This window comes from Myotis brandtii, unplaced genomic scaffold (assembly GCF_000412655.1).
Source record: "Myotis brandtii unplaced genomic scaffold, ASM41265v1 scaffold425, whole genome shotgun sequence".
NCBI classification, from domain to species: Eukaryota; Metazoa; Chordata; class Mammalia; order Chiroptera; family Vespertilionidae; genus Myotis; species Myotis brandtii.
The window spans coordinates 302,774-316,948 of record NW_005366278.1 but is presented as its reverse complement, the minus strand read 5'-3'; the positions used below and the strand labels follow the sequence as shown (position 1 = coordinate 316,948).

The 14,175-nt window shown below is 36.1% G+C and overlaps 1 long non-coding RNA gene across 1 annotated transcript; it reads left to right on the top strand.

Moving 5' to 3' along the window:
- Positions 1-1,155: 1,155 nt before the first annotated feature.
- On the top strand, positions 1,156-12,907 carry LOC106727454. Its single transcript, XR_001363646.1, has 3 exons — positions 1,156-1,228; positions 6,052-6,056; positions 12,895-12,907. It is a non-coding gene; the product is annotated as an uncharacterized LOC106727454 (long non-coding RNA).
- The last annotated feature ends 1,268 nt before the right edge of the window (positions 12,908-14,175 follow it).

Below are 14,175 nucleotides of genomic sequence, written 5' to 3'. Positions count from 1 at the left end.
TATAGAGAGAGAGAGAGAGAGAGAGAGAGAGAGAGAGAGCCAGGGGCCATCGCAACCAAATGGACAACTGAACAGGCTGAGTGGAGCAACCAGGCCAGCCAGGGGTTAGTGAGGGATGACCAAACGACTGAGCATCAGGCTGCATGGGGAGATCAGGCCGACAGGGGAGGGACAGTGAGGGGTCACCAGGCTAGCAGAGCGGGGCAGTGAGGGGTGATCAGGCTGACAGGGGGGCCAGTAGGGGTGATCAGGCAGGCAGGCAGGTGAGCATTAGGAGCCAGTGGTCCCAGATTGTGAGGATGTCCAACAACTGCCGATTTAGGCCTGACCCTCAGGGATCCCTGCAGGGTCGGACCTAAACCAATAGAGAGAGAGAGAGAGAGAGAGAGAGAGCTAATATGCTAAGTGTCTGTCCAGGTAATGACGTCCCATAGCAATGCCCACCTTCCTTTCTCTAGTGACTAGCCTCCTTGTATTTCCTACCGCCCTGGAACATGACTTGCTTTATAGCTAAGTGGAAACATTTCACACTTTAACTAAATGTCTGTGAAGCATTTTTCTATGCCTCATCTCATTTGATTCTCACAGAAGTACTGGAATAGGTAGATAGGAGACTTGGTAGAATTCTATTTTCTTTTCATTAGCCAGAAAATGAAAATTTAGAAAGCTTGGAAACTTGACCCAACTGAAAAGAAGTAAGAAATGGTAGACCTTGAAAATTACTTCAGGTTTTCTCAATGCGCAGAATATAGTCAAACACTGCTGTAGTTAAATATTTTACCCTTTGTTCTCCTTGAGTGATCTACAATAATAATCTGCTTTGTGTTGATATTTACTGCTGTGTTGCTGACAATACCAGAAAGAGAAGTTGGGGTGTTTCACAGGGCTGGAAGAAGTTTAGCTAAATCAGAAAGCAGGTCTAATTAAGCAAGTTTATTATATATATATATCTAAGTTGATTCATGCATGTGCCATACATATAAAGCTCTCGCTGGCACCAATAGCACGTGTGCATTTCTGTCTGTCACTGTCGATCGTGAATTTGGTTGACACTTCTATTATAGAGAAAGGGCAAATAGCGATATTAAAATATTTCTTCTAATTAATTTCCTTTCAATGTGCACGATCCGTGCACCGGGTCACTAGTATTGACTATATTCCCTGTGCTGTACATTACACCCACATGACTGATTTATAACTGGGAGTTTATACCTCTTACTACCCTTCAGTTTTTTTCACCCATCTTCTCATCCCCATCCCCTCTGGAAATTATCAGTTTCTTCTCTGTATGTAGGAGTGGGTTTCCAGAAAAGCAAAAATAGTGTTCAGTAGTTGTTCTGCAATGAGCAGTTACAGAGGCAGCATACCTACATGTTAGTGTTATTTTAGGTTTTATATGTTATTCCTCCTGGCCTGGGATCAGCGGAGCCTGATGGATCCCTGTGTGTTTATGCACCCTGGGGGTTCAGAGGTCCTGTCCTAGGCAGAGGCCTATGGCGAAATTTTTGACTCTGAGAAGCAGCCTACGGGCTGGAAGGCGGCTCCTCTGACCTCAGTGCTGGAGAAGACCATTAAGCAGAAAACTAAAGAAACCGATTTTACATCATTTCCCAGGTGGAGAACAGTTGGCATGTAAGCCCCTGACCAGTGCCCAGCCTCTCCTCTGTCAGTCTATCTCACTCTTAGGTACCATGTTCTTTGTTCTGTCTTAACTGCAACTCATTTTTAAACTAGATTGCTTTTAAAAGAAGACTAAATAAAGTTTCCCTTAAGTTATTTAGGTGGTGCTGGGGCTGCTGGGGCTGCTGGGGGCCTGATAGAAGACATAAACACGCAACGGGGGTTCCTGTACCCAGCAGCCCCAAGGCCCGCCACCTTGGTGCTGGGGCTGCTGGGGGTATCAGAGACACAAACCCGCAGGCCCGGCACCCAGCAGACCCAAGGCCTTCGTGGCAGCACTAAGGAGCAGCAAGCCAAGCGGTAGGAAGCAGCAAGCAGGTGGGCAGTAACAAGGGAGGGGTCCCGGACTGCAAGAGGGCACATGCTGGGCTAAGGGACCCCCCACCCATCCCCAGTGCACGAATTTCGTGCACCGGGCCTCTAGTATATATATAAAAGGCTAAATTGACTCGCACATGCGCAATACATATAAAGCTCTCACTGGCACCAATCACACTTGTGTGTTTCAATCTGTCATTGTCGATTGTGATTTTGGTTGACACTTCTGTTGTATAGAAAGGGTGAATAGTGATATTAAATATCTCTTCCAATAAATTTCCTTTTGATGTGCACGAATTCGTGCACTGTGCCAATAGTCATATAATAAGAACATTGTGCCGTAAAAAATAACAGAAGTTACACAAACAATACTATTTTTTGAGACACATATTTGGACTTGACCCCCAAGGCAAGCTTGAGTGTAAACTTTCATCTACTGCTCTCCAAAGACATGTGGGCCTTTCAGGAAAAGCTCTACCTCATGCATGCTCATCTCTGTAGAAGAGCACTACATACTCTTGAAACAATGGCCTTGGCTTCCTGATATTACTTTCTCTACAATGGTAACCACCTAAATCCCAAACCCAGTCTTCTTATTCTTTCAAAATCAATGCTGGTAAATAAGGATATATGCACATAGCTTAACAAGTCAAATAACCCTGCAATAGCTATTCAACAACAGATACCTTCTATTTCAATCTTTCTCCCCCAGACAGAATATTGTTGAATAACACTGTTGATAGTTTCATGTCATACTTATGTCCTTTCATAAGTATCTTGTTTTTGGTCAGGAAAAATGGAATTCTGTCTACATATTCCATAGGAATGTTTTAATACAGGGATTCAAAGGTTTATATAATTATTAGCCCGGGGAAAGTGGACCCCAAATATCTCGTCCAGCAACATGGATGGGACTCTCTCAGTCAAGGACTCTCACAGAAGCCACTGCAAATATCATGCACCTCTGGTAAGTAGACATCAATCTACTTCAGTACTAGGACTGATGATTCTCCACTTCTCACTGGAGCTGGTAGATTTCATTTGGGTCCTGACATCAAGACCCCCAGTTTCTCTTTACATGGACAAGGAGATTCTAGAAAATGTAGTTCCGGGCTTCTTCTGTGTAAAACACTCATTAGAAGGCACTGATGCACTCATGAATGACTTTTTTCTTTGCTTCTTTTCCCCTAACTTAATAATTGCTACTTTTCTTCTGCAGTTGCTTCTGTTTTTATAATTATCATGTGTATAGTTCTTAAACACCTCGCAGTGTTGTTTTTTACATGTTCAATTCCTTCAGATAATTTATCAAGTCCAAACCCTAATCATGCACAGTCTTATTGGTGCCCTCTTGCTCCAATCTGGAACATTTTCACCCCAGGACCAATTAAAGCTTTCTCTCTCTCTTCATCCATCTTAGCTTCCCCATCTCCTTCTAGATTCGCCTTCCCCTTTCTTTTTTTCTTTTTTCCCGCCTTCATCTTGATGAGACATATTCTCTAGTAGTTTCCTGAGTGCAGGAGAGGTTAATTTTTCCTCTTCACATATCTCAAAATATCTTTACTCTCCCTGATTTCTGATTAAAAGTGTATCTTTATGCCGATTTCTAGGCTGAAAATCATTTTCTCTCAGGATTAAAAATATATTGCTATATTGTATTTAAGAACTTGATGTTACTCTTAAGAAGGCACAGTCATTTTTTTTCCTGATTATTTTGTATGAACTTTTAGTTGTTAATGTTCCTTTTTAAAATGTTATCTTCTCTAAAAGAATTTTAATTCCATCTTTATCTCTGATATTTCATAGTTTAACAGACATACACTGTGGTGTATGAATGTTTAGGAATGTGTGATAAGGGGTGATGGAGGATTAAATTGATTGCCCTGGTCATCTGTCCAGCCATTGCAATCTAGAGTCCATGTCCTTCAATTGCCCTTGACAATTTTCTCTACCTTTTTTTATTTTCTGGAACTTCTGAATAGTCTAATTCCAGAACTCTAATAGTCTACTAATGAGTCTCCTGAATTAATCATGCAAGCATTTAGCATTTATTTCTTTTATTTGTCTTTTAATTTTTTGTTCTTATTTCTGGTATTTGGCAGTAACTTCATTTTTTGTTACCTTATTTCAAATGTCAAAGCATTATTGCTTTTTTTTTATTTATCTTTCTAGCATGGTTGTTTTTTTTTAGATTCTGTTTTGGTTTTATGCATGAAAGAGCTTTCCTTTTTTGTAGAGAATATCAACTAATTATCATTTTCATCTTGCTTTGAAATATTTTCCTGCACTAAAAAAGATTAACTGCATTGTCTCAGTTTTCTCCAATTTTCTCAACATATTTGTATGCTCCATTCGTTTCCTTTCCACGTTTTCATTCTCAGTAAATATCTAGGGACCTAGACAGTCAATTTATGCTACAGAATGAACTCACTCTAAATTATATAAGGACAAAAATTGTCAATCAACTTCAAAAAGTCAAATGTGCTACATTCATAGATGCAATGCTAGTATAATGCATGTATTATCTTTAGAACAAGTGTTTCTCTACCAAAAAATCTCCTAATTTTTTTCTAGATGTGATGGAACTGGGAGTAGGGGGTATATACTCTGGCTGGATGAGCGCTGGAGCAAGTGGGTGGGTCTCTAGGATATTTTCCTGCTCAGTAACAGGTTTTCAATTGAATTACTTATTTTAAGTCCTCAGTCACATCTTTGGCTTTATGGTGCCTGAGGTCCCTATGTGCAGGTACTCGCTAATTCTGTTTCTTCCGAATAGCAGCCTCTAGTCTGAGCATGGAGGAGAGAGCATAAAGGAAGGAGCAGTGGCCTCCCTATGTGGGATAAAAGAGAAAACCTCCGACTCAAAATTTTGCATATAATTTTTCTATTTTTAACTCCACAGTTCAACACCACCATATCTGTCTTTCATGTGTCTTATTACAACAGTCATGAGCCTTCCATTCTCTTGTAGCAAATACAATCATGGTTTCCTTCTTTTTATTTTTCTGACAGCCTATATGTTGCATCTTTCTCTGCTGAATTGGTTATCAGTTATATTTTGTGTTCCACTCAGCAGCTGGGGTTTTATGTTTAAATGGATAGTTACATTCATTCAGTTTTTAGGAAAGTCCAGTAAAAGCAACATAACATAATGGAGATCTCATCACTCCCGGGTTCAGCTTCTGCAGTCCCCAAATTATTCTCAACTTTAGTATGCCTGGTTATGGGAGATGAGCCTCTGTAGTGTAGACCAGCTCAGCTCAGGGAAATCATTGAGTCTCCGATGTCTTCAATTTCTTGTATATTTCAATTGTATATACATGCATCTCCTTCAGGTTCATGTGACCTGTTTCTAGTCTCTAGTGCAAGTGTTTCCTTGAGTTATGCATGAATTACAGGTTATTCAGTAAAAAAATCATCAGCTAAGTTTAGATGCTTTGGAATATAACAACTTCAGCAAAACTCTCATTTCTCTTGGCTTGCTATTCCTAGCGCTTCCTTGGTGAGGGTAACCCCTCCTCCTCAGGCAACCTTGAGGTCAGAGAAAATAACACAGAACAGCTTAGATGCTTTCATTGGATAAATATTAACCTTCAGAGCCATCATAAAAAACACATGAATGATGTTTTTTGTTTTTGTTTTTCTTATCCTTGCCTCATTGATCTTCTGAGTTTATAGCTTTCTTTTATTCCTTTTGTTGTCATTGGAGCATAACTAACATGTCTTTAATCTACCATGTGTATCCTAAGATTCAACAATTTTTGATCCCATTCATAGGAAAATGATAACATTAAAGAGGAGAAGATCATTCTAATAAACTTCCCAAGATCAGAGAAAATAAACATAGAAACCAAGGATAATCAAGATTTAACACCTGCTGAAGTCTTCCACAACAAAACATTAGAGGAAGAGCAGCAGTTCAAAAGGAATTTTATAGACCTGTCTAACTCGAGCAAATATCTCCAAACCAACTTGCATTATGAAATAAATCAAATAGACCAAAGCTTTGGCGGTGCTTCATATAATCCTTTGTGAGCAGGTCTCCTAAAACAGCATTTGTAAAGTTTCTTTTTTCCAAAGTAATAATATCAAATAATAAAGGTAATTGATCATGAATTTATTCGGAATATAATTGCAAATTAAATACTGCCCTTAAATATTTTTCAATGATAGCATGTGAATGCTCATTTGCATGTTGCAGTTTTGAGGAAACTCTAAAGTTGCTATTTGATGAAAGTATTCTCTTTCAAAACATAGTCGTTTTGGAAAAAGAACACAAAAGCAGGAAGTACAAAATTGCTTTTTTGTAACTCTTGGGAAAAGTCACACATGAGCTTTTAATTGCCAAAATGCATGTACATCACAGTTAATCTCACACTGTAAGCAAATTCTAATATCAATGTAGAAAATTTTCAGTTTGCAGTTTCATACCTGAATTGTAACAAATGAAATTAATGGGTTTAAGATTGTAAAATCATCTTTCTATTTATTAAATAACACATTTTTGCCAGGCCAAGGTGGCTTAGTGGTTGAATGTCGACCTATAAACCAGGAGGTCAAGGTTCCATTCCTGGTCAGGGTATATGCCAGGTTGCTGGTTCAACCCCCAGTAGGGAGCATGCAGAAGGCAGCCAATAGATGATTCTCTCTCATCATTGATGTTTCTATCTCTCTCTCCATCTCCCTTTCTCTCTGAAATCAGTAAAGATATATTAAAAATACAATAAAATAAATTTCTTACTCAGATATCTGATCTGATAGGTTTATGAGTGTGATATAGAAATGAACAAGTCTCAATTTGTAAAGGAGGTTTGAATAGTCAAACTCTGGTCAAACTTTTATTTCAAAACAAACAAACAAACAAACAAACAAACAAAAAACCCCACTCCCACAAAGAGTCACATTTGGAGAATCTGTATTTAATAAGAAATTTAAAATTTAAATATCCCTGATGATGCTTCTAATCATTACACTTTAGGAAATTCCAAGCCTTGTGATTACAAATTTAGCAAAACACACCAGAAACCTATTAAATGGATTATTTTATTGTGCCAATGTTTTATTAGCTTAACTGATCTAATTTATTAAAGAGGACCCCACAGCCTTATAAAATGCATTTTATTTGGTACACATGATACAGTTATTATAGAAAATTTGCATACTGGCATTGACTTCCATTGGTACCTTAGGAATTGCCATTTTACTCAGTAAACAATCTCTATGAATAATTTAGTACAACAAATTGAATTTGTTATATTAGCTGTTACCTGGAATTAGCCAAATTACAAGGCTAAATGTACAGTCCTTCAGACTGCCAAATTTCCCCCAGGTGGAAAATAATGGAAAGTTCAGAAGTTTCCCTAACTATTCAAGTTCAATAATTCATTGGAAAAATTCACAGAACTCACCGAATCTAATAGACTCACAGTTACATTTATTAAAGGGGACGGGATACCAGTCAGATGCAGCTAACAGAAGAGATGCCTAGGGCCAATCTGGGAGGGGCCCAAATGTGGAGCTTCCAATCCCATTGTCCTTTTCCTTTGTAGACGTTGAGCAGCGTTGCCTGCTCCTGAGTATGATGTGTGAGAATATGCACAGAATATTGCCAACCAGGGAAGCTCACTTGAGCCTTGGTGTCCAGCGTTTATACTCAGGGTTCATATCTAGGCAGGATTAATTGATGAGTTGATCAAGGGGTTAAACTCAGTCTGGAGATTGAATTCATGATCAGAATGTCTCCACCACAATGGTTGGTCTTTCCGACATGGCCAACTCTCTACCCTAAAACTATTAAGTGTGGCTGGACCCACCCCAAGTCACTTTGTTAGCATGAACTATCTGGTGTGGTCCAAGGAACCCACCATGAATAACAAAAATACTGGTATTACTCAGGAAATGTCATGTATTGGAAGCTCACCTTCTATGTTATGTACTGTTAAGTACAGAACACATTATATATGTCACATATTCCATGTATATTTATTTATAGCCATATGTTAGAGTAAAATAAAATATTTAAAATTATAAATAAATAACACAGCCTAAGATTAATAACAAGGGGATTTAAATAAAATAAATTTCAGATATAAGGGGACAAGTGTCAGTAGATAACACACATCATTTGGTCTTAAAAAATTGCAAAGTTTTGCACACTTTTCCACATTGAACACTTTAGGGCAATTTTTAAAATCAGATGATAATGTCAGAGCTAAACATAATGCATTTCAGCAACTATCCAAATAGAACCAAGTTCCTGCTGAAAAAACCTGTAAATTGAGGGCATGACATCAGACAAATTAGATATGCTAAGTTATAAAAGAAACTATGACAAAAATATACTTTAAATATCAGGGAAATGTGCTTGCATAAGGATAATTTTCATAGAAAAAGTAAAATTCTGTCAGCAGATCTAGCAGGTTGTTGTTTTGTTTTGGTCTTTTTTCATCTAAACTAAGAAGATCATCTCACATAGTAAAACTATATGCAAAAAAAAAAACCTCTTTCACTGACCTCATCTGAAACATTGTACACCTTTTTCTGGGTCAAGGCCTTTAACATGATTGTTATCCAAGAGATTGTAAAATAATACAGCATTAATACTGCACTATGGTGTGATATCAGAGCTATCTTGGCTTTGAGAGAATGAAAATCAGGAACATTTTGCTGAGACAGTCTGTGAGTGTGGGAGGCAGAAACTCCACGCTTTAGAGTAAGTTAGATCTCTGCCGAAGACCTACTTCCAACATTAACCAGTTATGACAGCCTGAGGAAAGGCCCTTAACCATCCTAAGCCACATTCTTTTTGTCTGCAATGTGGGTTTTGTGAGATTTAAAAGTGATGATACATGCAAAGCCCTTAAAAAGTGCTGCTAGTAAATGTCGGTTATGAATTTCACTTCAGAGACCCAAAAGCATCTCAGGCAAACAGAACCTGCTTGGGCAGGAAGAGATGAATGGTATTAATATCAATACTAATATCACCATTAATATTTTAGAAACCTTTCTTCTTAAAGTACACCATACATAAAGTAAAGTGCATGAATCTTAGCTTAGTGAAAGTATATAAAATAAAGGTGCCCACATAAATATTAACCATGTCAAAATAATTGTTGTTAAGTGAGCCCTCAATTTCACACTTGTTACCCCAAACAAAAGTAAGCTCCATAGATTAGTACTGTCTATTTTAAACTTTATATAGGTGAAAGGATAGGCATGTATTGCTCTCATACATTTATGCTGTCAGATTCACCTATATTGTTAAGGTGGCAATAGTTTTTTTGTTTGTTTGTTTTGTTTTTTGTTTTCTTTTTTTTCAATGTTTTTATTACAGTTTTGTCCATCAGTGAATAACCTGAGCCACATAGGTAATTTTAAGTTTTCTGGTAGCCACAAATTGAAAGAACCATAGATTAATCATACAAATTTATCTTAAGTCTTATATTTGATATCCAATATATTAAATGCTATTTTAACATGTAACCAATATAAATATTCTGAATGAGGTATTTTACATATTTTTTTTTTTACTAAATCTTCGAAATCTACTGTGTATTTTGCACTTACAGCACATCTCAACTCTAATTAGTCTAGGGCTCCAAGTGCTCAGCAGTACCATGTGGCTAATGGCTGCTGTATAGACAGAACAATCCGGCTCTATCATACTTCCTTATATTAATTTATTTGCCCATTTAACTGTTAATTACCACGTTTGTGTGTTTTTCCTATGTTAATGCTGCTGTGGACATTCTAATACATGTTTCCTGATGTTCCTATGTATCCATTTCCACTGCATATATATGAGGAGTGGAATTACTAATTTACAGATTGTGTGTATGTGCAATTGTATAAGTTATAGGCAATCATTTTTCCAAGAGGTTCGTACCAATTTACTTTCCTGCCAGTAATGTGCAAGAGTTCAAATGGCATCATTCCCTGAAATTTACATTGTTGTTTCCTTTTTTAATTTTACTTCCGGTGGGGTACCATTTTAAATGGCATTTCCTTGATTAAAAATGGAATTTAGCACTTTGTGTTTATTAATCATTTTGATGTCTTTTGTGTGTGTGAAGTGCCCATTCTGGCCTTTTATCCATTTAAAAACTGGTTGTCTGTATTCTGTTATTTACGTTTATTAATTCTTTACGTGTTTTCATATACAGGGTGGGGCAACAGTGGATTTATAGCTGCGAGTACATGAAACACAGAGTTTATTCTTGTATTACTATTTATTAATTATTGTCTTATTTTCCACACAAACGACTGTAAACCTAGTTTTGCCAATCCCTGTATTTTCTGGATATACACACACATATTAAAGTTAAAAGAATTACTTCACCATATACCAAGACTCAACATATGTCTGAGTGATTAAAGCAATGAGGTATGGGCAAAAGGGACAGTCTCACATGAACATAGGGATCTGTGGTGACAAAAGTTAATGGCATAGATATATTTATAAAGGCAACTATTAAAGAATCATGTGGAAAAATTACAGAGAGAGATAATTATACCTGCAAGTTCCTAATTAAATTTTTAAAATCACAGCATAAAAAGGTATATCTTTTAGAAATACAGCCCCAATAAAATTGTTTAAATTCACAAAGCTAGCTAAGTATGAGTACTTTGTATAAGTACTTGATTTTTCATAATTTACAACCTCTGGTAATTTTAAAAAAATTAAAGGCTATATATTAAATTTAGAACATAATGAAGCTGTGAAAAAAGCAGAAGAAATTGAATTGTGAATAATCCAATACAGGTGGCATTGGTCATCTTTTACTAAGGGTCAGAGGGAAGTGTGGCTCATTGGGGAACTGAAAGAAAGCCAATGTAACAGTGAGGATTCCATCATCATCATCTTTTCTTTTCTTTTTTAAAAAAAGTATTTCTTGTTTAAAGTATTACATATGGCTCCTTTTTCCCTCATTGGCCTCTCCTGGGGTGTTCCCATCCCCCAGCGCATCACTCACCCCTCTACTGTCTGTGCCTATGGGTTATGCTTATATGCATGCATACAAGTCTTTTGGTTGATTTCTCACCACCCCCACCCCACCCCCCGCCTTCCCTCTTAGGTTGGATGATCTGTTTGATGCATCTATGTCTCTGGATCTATTTTACTTCATCAGTTTATGTTGTTCATTATATTCCACAAATGAGTGAGATCATGTGATATTTATCTTTCTCTGACTGGCTTATTTCACTTAGCATGATGTTCTCCAGGTCCATCCATGCTGTTGCAAATGGTAAGAGTTTCTTTTTTTTTACAGCAGCATAGTATTCCATTGTATAGATGTACCACCATTTTTAAATCCACTCATCTGTTTTTTCTTGGTGGAAGTGAAAGCGGGCTCAGGTGTAGTTGTCTGTGAGGGAGCTGAGACTTAAATTTAATATTACACTACAATGTTTTGATCATAGGTTCATAGATGTTCAGTGTTTTTATTACTTTAACTTTATTTGATTCTCTTTGCCATTTTAATAGTCTAGCTTTGTGATAAGTTATCTGTGCTCTTTCAAATTAGGTGAGAAGGGAGGAAATGAGGATAGATATGGATGAGAAAGAGGAGAAAGAAAGAAATAAGGAAATCATGAACTTTGATCATTTTAGATGCCTAGAGGGACAGATAGGTGTATTTATTACATATCCCTAGTACATATGAACTTAAAATGTGGCTAATATATATCCTCTTAGTTATTTTTTCTAGCATTCTTATATTAGAAGATATAATAAAAATTAGAATGAGGCAAATTGTATCAGCTTCTCTAGATAACAAAGAGAACGTTTATGGAGTAAATGAGTTAACAAAAATGTCAAATTTACTCCTGAGCTTCACTTTAAGCATCATGAAAAAAGCAAAATTTAAGTTCAGGGTAACAACATATTTTATTTTTGTATCAAAGCTCTAAAGAGATATCTCAAAACACTAAAATTAGATTCCTATTCTCCTTCAAATGTAAAAAATAAAATATATGTAGAAACTTATATTTCTATTAATTGAATAACCTTAAATTTGAGGAACAATTTAGCAATGTACACCAAAGGTAAGTTTTCATTTATATGCTCAGTATGGGTTGTTGAAAAATTTAATTATTTGGTGGAGTTCACATTTGCATAACAAAAATTATTTGTAAGTAACCAACCTTCAGAAATTTCTATTTTTATTATCCTCCTGTCAAGGTATCTGGAAAACTCAAAGTTAATAAGAATTGCTTATAAGCAACAGCATTAATATAGAAGCTAAGCCAAGCATTAGAGGGACAAAGCAATCAAACCTTGTTAATTAAAAAATTGTCAGCCTTAAACTTGGTTCACTTGAAAACATATGGAGAAATATTTTATATCATTTCTAAATAATAAAAACTGGCCCTATCAGGGTAGCCCAGTTGTCTAGAGTGTCATCAAGATATGCCAAGGCTGTAGGTTCTATATCTGGGCAGGGCACATACAAGAATTAACCAATGAATCCATAATAAGTGGAACAACAAATCAAAGTTTCTGTCTCTCTAAAATCAATCAATCAATCAATCAATTCATCATAGTGAAAAATGCATATCATAACTTATAAAGTAGTAAGCTAAAGTAACTTATTTATCAGCAATATTTTATTCCAAGTCTTTCTTATTATATGAATATCCAACTTTCATAATTTAATGAAATCTAAATTAAAATATAATTTTAATTGCTGCACTATTATATATATGTATATTCTGACATTAAAACATAATATTATGTGTATTACATACTCACATACTCCTATAGGATCAATAATATCAGCATGTCCAGTAGACAGTGTTAGCAATCCACCCAAAGTATACCCACAAATTTCTTTTCTCTATTTCCAAGCCTAGCAATGAAAAGATTGAAAAGGAATTACAGTTTATATTTTTACAAAGTCCTTTCCTCCCCCCCTTACATTCTCAGTTCATAGGAAGTATTTATTAACTTTGAGATTTGATGGATTTTATTTTTTCTTTGCATGAAAAAAAAACCAAAACAAAAGCAATTACAAAGAAAACATTCATGTTTCCCCCCAGAGTGCTATCAAGCTCTGGTAAATTCTATGTCTAGTCATTACAGTTCATAGCAACAAGAGCAGTGGTAGCAGGTGGCAGTATGAATTTAAATTAGATGAAATGTTCTATGAAACCACAGGAGGTCTTCTCTATCAGTTTCTTGAGTGTGCATAAGAGACACCCACAAGATCAAGTGCTGCAAACTCATCTAGCCATTTATGTCTTTCTATTTTACCAGAGTGCTCTCTTTATCTCGATATATTAGTCTTTTTACTCATCAAAGTGTTTTATGATAAACCCACTAAAGAAATCTAGGATCATTGTTCTGAAAGATGATAAATAGAACAAAACAACCCTAACCAGTTTGGCTCAGTGGATAGAGTGTTGGCCTGCAGACTGAAGGGTCCCAGGTTTGATTCAGGTCAAGGGCATGTACCTTAGTTGTTGGCACATCCCCAGTAGGGGGTGAGCAGGAGGCAGCTGATAAATGTTTCTCTCTCATCGATGTTGCTAACTCTCTATCCTTCTCCCTTCCTCTCTATAAAAAATCAATAAAATATATTTTTTAAAAAGAACAAAACAAAATACTTTCTCTCTTATTCCAGTTCTAGAAAGGTTAGTGATCACATGGCAGAATCTTTTTATTGCTTTCACATTATTTCTTTGAAATAAATTTAGTCTCATAGGATAATATTAATAATCATAGCAAAGTTTGAAGTTAAAAATTTGAAAACAATGTCATCACTCCCAATCATGTTTCCCCTTTCCCAGTAAGAGGAATTATACATTACTGCTCTTTGCCATGTGACTTGCAAGACCACATTATAGAGAAAATCTTATTTTCCTCCTCATTGTCAAGTGACCACATGATTTGCTAAAAAGATTAATTAGTTCATACTAGACTCAAAGTGTAGAAATAGCTTATTGATATCTGTTTGGCCACATTGTAGTTCTATGTATCTGGTGTTGACCCACCTTTATATGCAATTCATCCAGAAATCTGGAACAAGGCAAAACTTGGGTAAAAGACCTACTAAAATTTATTTCTCATTTATTCTTCATCTTTCATCTTTTAAGTTTTTTTTTCACATATTTTCACATGATAAATTGTACTCTTGAGCAACATCTTTAGAAGGTAAAGAATCAGTCTGATTCTGATTA